The sequence below is a fragment of the Filicampus tigris genome, chromosome 2 (genome assembly GCF_054856515.1).
Source record: "Filicampus tigris isolate MCC_2025a chromosome 2, RoL_Ftig_1.0, whole genome shotgun sequence".
Taxonomy (NCBI): Eukaryota; Metazoa; Chordata; class Actinopteri; order Syngnathiformes; family Syngnathidae; genus Filicampus; species Filicampus tigris.
Window position 1 is genome coordinate 21,928,858 of NC_141218.1, and position 11,611 is coordinate 21,940,468.

Below are 11,611 nucleotides of genomic sequence, written 5' to 3' on the forward strand. Positions count from 1 at the left end.
CGCTTATCCTATACAGGGTCGCGGGGAGTTGCTGGAGCCTAACCCAGCCGTCAACGGGCGAAGGCAGACTACACCCCGAACTGGTCGCCAGCCAGTCGCAGGGCACACACAGACACCGTCACTGAGCGGGAATCGATCCCACGCTGCCCGCACACAACTCGGGCGTGTGTACCACTACACTATCAGCGGACATTTTAAAAAATGTTCACATTAATGGAATGTCTGTAACGCGGGAATCCCATTAATGTAAACATTTTTAAAAAAAGAAAAATGGACGTGTTTTTCACAGGGCAGTGCCAATATACAAGTTGCAACTGAGTAACTAGCCAGACTCTGAAAAAAATTGTGGTTTAAAGTCTGAAAAATACGGTAAATGCCCGGGACTGTGATAGGTCAGGTGAACCATATGCAGTAGAGATTTCTGTATTGTAATTAAACTCTTAACTTCCCATTTATTTCATGCTTGCATGTGTGATTATAATTACTGTCCCCAAAATTGTAATTTAGGCAACGACTGATGTAAATGATCTTGTCACTAAACAAGGAAAAGCCTTTCTACAATACGGACCAACAGCTAAGCTGCTCAGAACGGAAGATGCCATCACCTAATCATAATTTCTTATATATCTGCGCGTTGAAGCACAATAAAAATCAGTTGGCCACTATGCCTTTGTTGCACACACTCTGACCTAGTGACATGAGACTTTTCAAAACAGTCTGTTTTTAGTCTAAATTCCCCCTTTTACTTCTTTTCTTGAACACAAAAACACATTCTTTCCCACAGATGATTATAGTGCTTAGACTACTCTTTCAGGACCTTGAGCTTCCTGTGGTCAGGTTAAATTCAGCGGCCATCTGAAGTCGTAGAATCCCTCTACTAGTATAGCTCTCTACCTCTGAGATGAGACATCGGCCGTCCAGGTTGCCCGTTTGCCCTGCAGCAAAGTGCGAGAAATCCTCTCGTTCATTGCCAGGTCACTTGCACTGGCCAAAGAGTATAGAAAAAGCAATACTCTGTCTCTCTCTCTCTCACTCTCTCTCTCTCTCTCTCTCTCTCTCTCTCTCTCTCTCTCTCTCTCTATATATATATATATATATATATATGTATATGTATATGTATATACATATATATATATATATATATATATATGTATATATATATATGTATATATATATATATGTACACTGATGTCAATTAAAACTTGTGTATTTATATATATATATACATATATATATATATATATATATATACATATATATATATATATATACATATATATATATATATATATATATATATTAGTGTTGTCAATCGATTAAATTATTTAATCGTGATTAATCACATTTTTTCATAGTTAACTCGTAGTTAATCTCAGGGCATCTGTGATGTCATTTTCAGTCGACAGAAGTGATAAAATGGCCGACCTCTGAGATGTCTAGAATATATATATATATATATATATATATATATATATATATATATATTAGTGTTGTCAATCGATTAAATTATTTAATCGTGATTAATCACATTTTTTCATAGTTAACTCGTAGTTAATCTCAGGGCATCTGTGATGTCATTTTCAGTCGACAGAAGTGATAAAATGGCCAACCTCTGAGATGTCTAGATTTTGCTGCTTGACTCATATTCCACAAACACAATATTAATCAGAATGCCTTGTTTCAACTAGGGGGCCTGCATAGAACATATTCTTGGAAAAAATGTTTTTTTGGGGTTATTTTTGGGTTGACTTCCAATTGAAAAAACAAGCATTGGATTCAACTCACACAAACAGCCCCTCAGCCCTTTCAAACACACACACACACACATACACACACGCACGCACACCCCTGCACGCGTCCGCTCAGACACACGCACACACAGTCATTTACATTGGTGTTGTTCTGACCTATATTTATTGCTTCTTCTGGTAGAGGGCGACTTGTTGCTCAGGCTCCGCTTAGTTTTCTGGACTGTGCTTAAACTCATTTTTACGGCTGTCACTTTTATTGCGCTCTGGCAATGACTTTATCGACTAAAAAGATTATTACTCGCAGCTCGAGTGTCTAATAAAGTTATTTTGTTTATTAAAATTCTGTTGTGGGCACATTTTAATGTAAATTGTGTCAGATAAATGAATGACAAACAGTTGGTGGACAGCTGAGATTGTCCCGTGCGGCTCTCGCGCGGCATGTGTGTGTCGTGCTGTTATAAAATACAGGAGCAAGCAGCAATCTGGATTTTTTTTTATATTAATTTGGGGATTGCATACATTACTTTGTATTTATTATTTTTCTAAAATGCTTCAATATTGCTTTGTGAGTATATATTTATTTATGTATATTGTGCTTAAGTATTTATTGCTTTTTGAGTTGGTTTGGTACGGCGCATTTTCTGAGCGAAGAAGGAACGAGAGAGAGAGATGAATTAGAGCGAGGCTGTCAAAAGGGGGTTGGATTAACGCATATATATATATATATATATATATATATGTATATATATATATATATATATATATATATATATATATATATATATATATATATATATATATCCACAAAAGACGATTTGATCCGGTTTTCCATATGTAGGGTGTGAAATGATTCGAAGTTCGATTTGAAAGTAGAACAAGTCCAGTCGGTTCGACTCATATGGTAAGGCTCAGTTTGAGAGGGTATGATGCAATGACTCTGCTCCGGCGGCGCAAACTCTGCGGCTGCCCTTGGATTCTGCTATGGTGGCGCCAGCTCTGCGGACTCCTTCCGATTCTGCTATGGCGGCGCAAGGCCTGAGGCTGCCTTCATGCCCTGTGTGGCACTCTGGTCGCCCACCTGACTGGCCCCGTCAAGAACCTCCCGCCTGGTCTTCGGGACAGCCACTGGATTGGTCTCGCCAAGATTCTCTCGTCTGGCCTCCAGGTCACCCACCAGACTGGTCCTGCCGAGACCCTCTCGTCAGGCCTCCTGGACGCCCACCAAACTAGCTCCTACCTATTGTCTAGCCTTCTCCGATCTGTTTTTGATTTTGGTTTTGATTTTGAATTTAGTTTCATTTTTTCATCATGATTGTTTTGTACGTGTCTGTTTGGTTAGGTTACTGTGTCCATCTGTGCTCGGTTACGAGATCCCTTGAAGTACTCAATCAACTCCCTCTAACACTTTGTGACTTGTCCAGGCGTTCCTCATCTCGTCAGTTTGTATTTAGTTCCTTGCTTTCCTTCAGTCTTTGTTAGTTTATTGTTTCTGTTGCATTTTTTTCTTTGCTGTCTTTGTCCAAGCTGTTATGACTGGTATCTTATGTGATGTATGTTGCTCTGTCGTTGCTGTGGTCCTTTTATGCTTTGTCCTTTATCTGTCATACAGGCCCGAAGTCTTACAGATAAAAAGTTTGAGTTACACAGTGACACATTGTCAGTACGACAAACCTTATTTTGAGTGAGGATGCAAACTCTCTTCCAGTCTCGATCTCTTCTTCTCTTGTTACTTTGTATTTTTGCTAATAAAATACTTTTTACTCTTCATCTTCTGTGTCATGTCTGCATTTGGGTCCGTATCCCGTTCCTCACGTGACAATAACAAAGTGAAAACTTATTTATAAGTATAAGTTCATCATTCTTGTCAGCGAAGTATACCGGAAGTGGAAGTCTTTCATTCTTCTCCCTACAATAACATTATTTTCCCCCAAAAAAAGCATTTCAAAATAACTTAATAAAAACTGAAAATGTTTCGCATTGTTTGCCCCCCCCCCCCCCCCCCCAAAAAAAAATCATTAATCCATCCTTTTATAAAAAACTTCTCATTCTCCCTCTGTCCGTCCACAAAATGGGCATCCGTCTGGGTCGGATGGATGTACCGTTCCGTCCCTGGAATGCCCATCTTTGTTAAAAAAAATACTGAACACAGTGAGACGGAAGGATGAAGAAATATTAATTCCGCGCAGAAAAAGGAGCATTAGTGTTGGGCTGTGAAACCACTGAGTATGGACAGAAGTATACACCTACATGCTCCAACTACCCAGCCATCAATTATCTCAACTGTCAAATGGACCAAACAGATCAGAGGCGAGCATTCGGGGAAATAGGCCACAGGCACCCACTGAGTTCTTATATAACATATATGTGTGCATGAACAGTCAATGCAACACCGGAGAGTGTATGTGTGTACCTTTGAGCGGCTAAGTAAACACTCAAGGGTGGTCCTGAAGTGTATGGTGGCATATTGGCATCACCAGGCAAAAAGTAAAGGTATTATTGATCCGCGGGTCAAGCTCCACGGGATTTCATAGTTCTTCACTCGATTAAAAGTATTGACAAAACCATGCAGTAAATCTTGCTGCAAAGGCATATTATCGGAAAGAATAAAAATGAGCTAGACGATATGTGAGATGGATGGCTGTTTCGCTCAATATTGTTGTCCACCTCTAACTTTAGATTGTAGAGTTGCTGTATGTTTGAATAGGGGCTGAATGCCTGCACCAATCCTCGGTAAAATCTATCGCAGGCATTGCTTATTCATCTTAAATCAATAACGCAGTCATTATTTCTTCACCTGATCCTTTCAACTATTGTTTGTGTTGATCAGTAATTGATGAGGGTGAAGATCAGTGAGGTATTTTGATTTGATTTGAATTTTTCAGATATCCACCCATCATTCCTAGCTGCACCGGTGAAATGTATTGCTTTGAAGTTCAAGTAATACAAGGAAGTTTGATTTTTCTGAGTGACATGATGAGTTCTTAATTTAATCGATAAACAATTCATATGCATATTTTGTTGCACTGTAAAACAATACTGAAACAGCCACATTCAATTCTGCATGGCATGGCAGAGGTGAGCATTCCATCAGACTGACCGACAGGTCCGTCTGTCTGTCCGTCACTGATGGACGCCCGTTTTGCTGATGAATGACGGGACACCTTTTTAAAATGACAGACCGCCGAATGGCGGAAGTTTTTTTTTTATCCGTTATATTAATCGTCACTAGTGGTCACTGATAGTGTAGTGGTACACACGCCTGAGTTATGTGCGGGCGGCTTGGGATCGATTCCTGCTCAGTGACGGTGTCTGTGTGTGCCCTGCGACTGACTGGTGACCAGTTCGGGGTGTAGTCTGCCTTCGCCCGTTGACGGCTGGGATAGGCTCCAGCACCTCCCCGCGACCCTGTGCAGGATAAGCGGCTTGGAAGATGACATGACATTAATTGTCACTAACCAGGTCCATCAGTGGCAGACTGACTGTTAGTCCATCACTCGCGGATGCCCGTTTTCTGATGTTTTTTGGGGTACCAACCCGACGGACCAATGGACTTTTGACGGATTAACTGACGGACTGATGATTACAATTCCCTTCGTCACGAAAAATGACGGACTGAAGAATGACGGACAGATACCCTGGCCGCTGACGGATGACGAATGATGGACCAGCAAACTAGTACAATGCCCACCTCTTCTATTGTGTTAGGATATTATTATTCATGTATAGTTGCTACTTCCCCACTGACAATTAATACTGTCTGTCCATCCATTTTCTAGAGTTTATGTTCTCATTTGGGTCACAAGTGTGGGCCTGGGCCTTTCCCAGCTCAATTAGGGTAGAGGCCACCAGCCAACTGCAGAGTAGCCTACCGGTACATATATGGTCGACGTACAACCATTTCAACTCGAATTCACACCTGTGAACAATTTAGAGTCTTGAGTCACAGACATTCCCCTTTTCCTACTGATGTGAAACATGAATGTTTTTGTCATGTTTTTGTTTCCATCTATTGTGTGTTCTTCATATTGTACATTCACATAATTGGTAGCATTTTGAACAAAGCAGCACATACCGTACATTTCATCAAAACACACAGAAGGCCTGTGTGTAGAGTCTGAATTGGCATTCATCAGACACCATCAAGGTTCATGGCTCTTGCCTGATGCGCTGTCATCGGGCTTTGATGCTTCGTCATGTAACCTCAGGAAGACACTGGCAACACCTGTCTGTGTGCTCATAAGGCATGCTAATGCATGCAGACACATGGTGGCCTGCTGCCTGACCTTGCTAGGACGGCAGGAGTCATTGGAGACGGGCCACGGCCACTCTGCAGGACACAATACGGCATATGCTCACTTGGTAAAGCCCTTAACACATGCAACATCAAATTGCTGATCCAATGGGTACATAAAGCTCAGGTGAACCATGAGCACCTAGCAGCTATTCAAAGTAATCAGACATACACATGTATGTCTTGATGTGCATTCCTTAGCTTTGTTCTACAACAAAATTCCATATGAAAAAATGGATCAAATAAATTCAATTTTCTGATGCATATAGATCAGTGTTCTTTCCATTTTAAATTTGCAATAAAAAACAAAAAGTGTCTCAATATTTTTACATTTTTTGTAATCAAGACAAAATTGAAATAATGCCTGATTTAAATTTTAGACTCAGATTTGGAGTACCATAAGGAAAAATGGACCCAATTTTATTTGGCCAAGATTTATCTGAATGAAAAGTTTTGGTAATGATCAGTAAAGATATGTTAGCTGCCACAATCCACCGTGATCCAAAAGCCATGAATATGACATGGACAATCACCCTAATTTCCGGGCATTAAAGTGCACCTGATTTAAAACTGAAACAGCTAAATTTAGCCATGAAAAAAAAGTGCATTCACATATATATATATATATATATATATATACACCCTTACCCTTGTTAGCCACGTTTAATTAAAATGTTTAATTACCTGAAACACTAGTAAACTTTTTTTTCCCCAAACAATGCCGAGCACGGCTAACACAGTAGCCTTCCAGAAAAGTCATTGATCACTGCGCATGCTCTGTCTTGATATAAATGCATCGTGCCGTCGTCATTTACGCACTTAAATTGCAGCGTCCTGCCAGAGCTCATCAGCAATGGGAGAACTTATCTTGCAGCTTGTTTTTATCAAGCTGTTACTTTCATCAATCCATCCATTATCGATACCGCTTATCCTCACAAGGGTCGCGGGGCGTGCTGGAGCCTATCCCAGCTGTCTTCGGGCAGTAGGCGGGGGACACCCTGAATTGGTTGCCAGCCAATCGCAGGGCACACAGAGACCAACATCCGCACTCACAATCACACCTAGGGGCAATTTAGAGAGTCCAATCAACTTACCATGCATGTTTTTGGAATGTGGGAGAAAACCGGAGCACCCGGAGAGAACCCGCGCAGGCAGGCACGGGGAGAACATGCAAACTCCACACAGGGAGGCCGGAGCCGGGATTGAACCCACGACCTCTGAACTGTGAGGCGGACGCGCTAACCAGTCGACCACCGCTACTTTCATAAACGTGTTAAAACAATCACAACTACTGTGCTAAATAGACAAATGGACTCCATCTTGATAAATCATGTGGTGTTAACTAGGGATGTGTGCGACTAGTCGTTTAACCGTCTATGATTTGCTGTATCACGCATCTTGTTCCTCATGCCTCTGCCTTGGCCTCTCTAAACAAGCTGAGCGCGAAGAGAGAGAATTGTTTCCCTCCCCCCCACCCACACGCACACATATTAGGGGGCGGGGATACTAAGTTTGGGGAAGAACATTTAGAATAGTCCATTCTGAAGGTGTCGAAACTACCACAAAAAACAACGGCACCGTTTGGCAGTATTTGGATGCAGCAGATGACAACAAGGTCGTCTGTAGGCTTTGTAAACATAAACTCGCTTATGACCACTCTCCCGGAGCGATGAGAAACCACATCCAAAGTAAATCTCGATGTCAACCTGCAGGTCGATGGCGGCGGGGCCAGGCCGACGAGCATGAGAGCGTTTGTTCCAGCCAGGCGCTGCGATGCTCACCGCACAGCAAGGATTACCCAACTAATTCGTAAAATGATGCGATATGCTGCCGCTTTCTTTTGTTGAGGGCAAACGGTTCGAAAAATGAATGCTGTATATCGAGTATAAGTACGTGGTGCCAAGTCGCAAAACATCCATCCGTCCATCCATTATCTGTACCGCTTCTCCTCACAAGGGTCGCGGGGCGTGCTGGAGCCTATCCCAGCTGTCTTTGGGCAGTAGGCGGGGGACACCCTGAACTGGTTGCCAGCCAATCGCAGGGCACACAGAGACAAACATCCGCACTCACAATCACACCTAGGGCCAATTTAGAGTATCCAATCAACTTACCATGCATGTTTTTGGAATGTGGGAGGAAACCGGAGTGCCCGGAGAAAACCCACGCAGGCACGGGGAGAACATGCAAACTCCACACCGGGAGGCCGGAGCCGGGATCGAACCCACGACCTCTGAACTGTGAGGCGGACGTGCTAACCAGTCGACCACCGTGCCGCCCCAGTCGCAAAACAATAACGCCTCAACTCGAGAGTAGCCATAACAAAAGGAAAGAGTAGATACTACGAGCGTTTGAGCGGGTCAGCTATGTGGCCAATGCCTTAACTACAGACGGATGGACATCCATAGCCAACGAATCTTACGTGACTATGACGTGTGTAACGTATGTGGATGAAGGACATCTCCGCAGCTGTGTGCTTCATGCGCCTTGGAGGAAAGACACACAGCTTAAAAACTTGGCTGCTCTCCTGCGGAGTGTGATGGGTACGTGATACTAGAAAATAAAGTCGTCGCCTGTGTGCATGATAATGCAGCTAACAAATGGCGAATGAGACCCTGCTGGACTGGGAGTCGGTACCATTACTCATTACATTATTCATAATAAATGCCATGCATTGCATTGGTAAATGTATCAGAAATGTATTTCTCTTTCAATTGCTCACTTTTCAGTCAGTTGTTGTTACATCAATAGGATTTAAATGAACAAACTGTCCTGACTGTTTGGGCTAAAATAGCCCCTACTGTAAATACACAAAACATTTGCATTTTAAACATTGAATTCAATATGTATTAAATTTCAAGTTTTCTTGCTTGTAGACTAGTCGACTAGTCGCAAATAAAATTTGAGACTAGTCAGTGGGCAAATTAGTCGAAATTCCCATCCCTAGTGTTAAAATTGATCTCCGCGTGTCAACGAGATGTAAAACGGCTGTTCTGATTAATGTAGTGGCGCATGTAAACGCGCACGGAATAGATCACGTCACATGTAAACAGCATTTTCATTCCGTTAGTTCAGTCGGTTTCATTCTAATCGGAATACAAGACTCCATGTAAACCGTGACTGAGATGAAGATTCGGTTGAAGTGCGACCTCACACAGTTTCATTGATCCACTGTGACGTTTTTGACAGTTTCATCATTGGTCAGATGGGACGACGCTATCACTACATGTAGCCTATTGGCGGCAAGTTTTTTAGTAAAAATCCATTAATTAATCATGTGACATTTAAAGCTGCAGAAGTGGCAGCTTGTAATACGGAAATTACAGCATATATTGTTTAGAGCAGGGATGACCAACCTTTTTGAAACTGAGAAGCTTCTTGGGTACTGATTAATGCAAAGGTCTACGAGTTATATGCACACTTCTGAAATAACAAAGACACTGATCATGTTAATGATTTTTCACAATAATTAGCATATTGCTCTAACAAGGCTGGAAACACTTTCTATAAATCTGTACAACTTCTACAACAGTCATCCTAGGAAATCACAAAACCCCATCACAGGTGGGATATTTCTAGAACAGGCTCCTGCTCGCCATCTACTCATGTGGTCCTTGGGGGGCACTATGTTGGTGACCCCTAGTTCAGAGGAGCATAACGTGTGACTCTCAAGGAGGAGGACAAGACAATTGCTTTCACTGCTCATTGTTTGTCCACACGGAACATCACATAAAGACTTGTAGACTTGGGGCAATTCACATCAACAACACTGTTATTTTCATTTGTCTTTCAGCAATTGTAAAAAGAGATGCGAGTAACTGTGCAGATATTTCGTGGTTGGTTTTGGATTCTCAATCGCCACTTAAAAAGGAAAAAAGCGACTTATACACGGACTCATACAAACACTTCCTTTCAGGAACATCCAGCTATCAAAACTTACCACTTCAAGCAGTCACTGACTTAGATTTAGACAAGTAGCTTTTCAACTCCTATCATCGCGCACAGTGCACTGCAGTGAGGCGGGAATACGTTTTTACTCGGTTTTCATGTCTGACCATCTTGCTTGTTTTCATCACTCACAATCTGTTTGTACACGCACCGGCAGTGGACATCGGAACACCCACCTCCTCGAAAAATACACAACCATGTGCCTGCAAACACACATACACTCTGCCAAACACAGCTATAATAATAACCTCCACAAATACACAATTCCACGTGTGTGTGTGTGTGTGTGTGTCTGTTTGTCTGGGGGAAACGGGATATTATTGTCTCTTTCCCTAGCTCCTTCAAAGTGCACTTTTCAAGGTGCAGGGCTTGGTATCTCCATGGCAACAGCTTAGCGACCAGGATCAGTAGGAGGGAGGAGGTGGTGGGCGATGGCGATGGAGGAAGGAGAGGCGATGGGGTGGCTGTGAGTGGATGAGGGCCACATAGGCATGCAGGGTACATCGACTGGGAACATTGTGACATTTTCTTGAGTCGTGATGGTGAGGACAAAGAGTGCGGGTCAGTCTTCTAGAAGTGTGTGTTTTTATTTGTGTGGCATTATCTGGCCAGTGACCATGTTCCCAAATAGCCATGTTGTTATCTATGCACCAAGAGAGCTCAGGTGTGATCTTGATGCGTGGTAAATTATGACCTCCCTCTGTTTCACACACACACACACATAGACACACACAGGTGTCTCTCTTTGGATAGCAGTCTTCTTTTTAAAAAAGTGTTGACATGTGTCTCTGTACCCATTCTGGCCCGGATGTATCCACCTTTAAATTTTCACCTCCTTTTTCTCTCTCTACCACATTCTTTTAATCTTTCAAAACATTGCAACATATTTTTTGATGTATTTCATCTTTGCAGTTGCCATTTGTTTTACCCTTTTAAATGCCTTAAGTAACAAAGGCTTTCTCTGTATAACGACTCCAAGCAGCCTTGTCGCTTCTGAAAGAAAGAGGGTGGGTTCGGTACTTGTCTGACGCGCTGTTAGTTGTTGAGGCTTGACAGTTGAAACACACTGAGTTCTTGAATGCGCTTTGATCGGTTTTAATAAAACAGTGGCTTACACGGATACACACTCTGGATGGTTTGGATGTAGCGCATCATGGCGTAATGTAGCGAAGCGAAGCAAAGCGGTCAACAAAAAATACGGCGACCCAGCCCGACTCTCTCTCCCGTGCAACTGGTAAGCACGTGTATTTAAATTACCCGGCAGTCACCACTTATGACATGTGACCCAAGCACCCGCCCGGCTCCATAGCAACCAAACACCACGTGACATAACACTGAAATATGGTGCCTAAACTCAGTTCTCACCCAAACAAATAATAACAGTGGCAGTCCAAGTTTCAATTATTTTTGAGGAAAAAAATCTCCAAATACTTACTGAGATTTACATCAGAAAGAGATGTTTTTTGTGTGTGTACCAAAATTTGCTACTCAGTGAAGGGAAAATTGAATTGTATCAGTGAGAGTCTATAGATCGGGGCTTACCAACGCTGTGCCAGCGGGCACCAGGTAGCCCCAAGGACTACATGGTTAGCCAGTGGGCCTACTCTAGAAACAGCTTACAGCT